This window comes from Urocitellus parryii, chromosome 1 (genome assembly GCF_045843805.1).
Source record: "Urocitellus parryii isolate mUroPar1 chromosome 1, mUroPar1.hap1, whole genome shotgun sequence".
In the NCBI taxonomy this organism is placed as follows: domain Eukaryota; kingdom Metazoa; phylum Chordata; class Mammalia; order Rodentia; family Sciuridae; genus Urocitellus; species Urocitellus parryii.
Window position 1 is genome coordinate 169858501 of NC_135531.1, and position 1264 is coordinate 169859764.

Genomic DNA, 1264 nt, shown 5'->3' on the forward strand with positions numbered 1-1264 from the left:
TTTGTGATGCCCTAAGCAATTTATTGAGACCCCATCTCAAAAATAAAAAATAAAAATTGCTGGGGATGTGGCTCAGTGTGAAAACACCCTTAGTTAAATCCCTGGTGCCAAAAACAGAAAACAACAACAACAACAACAACAAAATTTCAAAGTGCCTGAGTATGCTGAGATGAAGATGAAGAGAGTCAAAATCAATGGGCCCAACACGTCTCTGACCACTGCAGCTTGAGTTCAGATATAACACACTTCACATGAGGCATTCACCTCATGTTCTAAACCTGGCTTGTTAGAAGGGATAGGGTTTGATACTTTAGTAGATTAGGGACTGAGGAAAGTAAAATCTGAAGAATCTTGGACTTCAGTCTTCACTGCAAAACTGAGCTGGTTGAGAATGGACATGAATGAATATACACTCAATCTTTGGGGATCTAGGGTAGGCTTCATTATATAAAATTAGGAATACTAATCAAATTATTTTATAGGCTAACTTAATTATCATTTCAGCATTTGTTTAGAAAAATTTTGTGATCTTTAAGTAACCCGGTTATGTGCTAGTAATAAAATTCTTGACCACAGCAATCCAATATTAGATATTATGTTTAAACTTGATATTCTGGAAATATCTCTCATCAGTCTACCTACTTCTTTCCAGTATAAAGTTGAAATCACAGAATGAATATCTTGCAGCTGAGGAAACAGTATTTTAAATAATTTCATGCATTTGCAGGTACTTTACTATAACAGAGGCTCAGCTCTCTGTTATATATTGAACTAAAATTATCAAAAATATAAAAATGCATTTTACTTAGAAATTTTCATTAAGAATATATGTCTGTATATACATATAGTGTATTATTATTTATCTAGAATTTATTCTCCTTTCATCTTATCTGTAGCATAGATCCATCCTTCCTTCCCTCTTCCTGCTCTCCTTTCTTTTTTCTTTCTTTCTCTGTTTGCATAGATACCCAATCTTTTCTTCTATATTCCCCATGGGTTGGTAGAAAGAAGCTTACTTCACCTCAATGCTAGAGTGGACCAGATTGAATAGTTAGCCCTATCCATGTCAGTGATTGGCTCACTTTGACAGAATGAGATAGACAAACCAAATGAAATATATGGGTCCTTAGTGAAAAAAAAAAAAGCTAGAACTACAGAAAGATTACCAAGATATATATAAAGAGATAGCAGGAGAGGTTTTCTGGAAATCTGTAATACAATCATTCATCTTCCAAAAATACTTCATTAAATGGCCGTTTTTCAA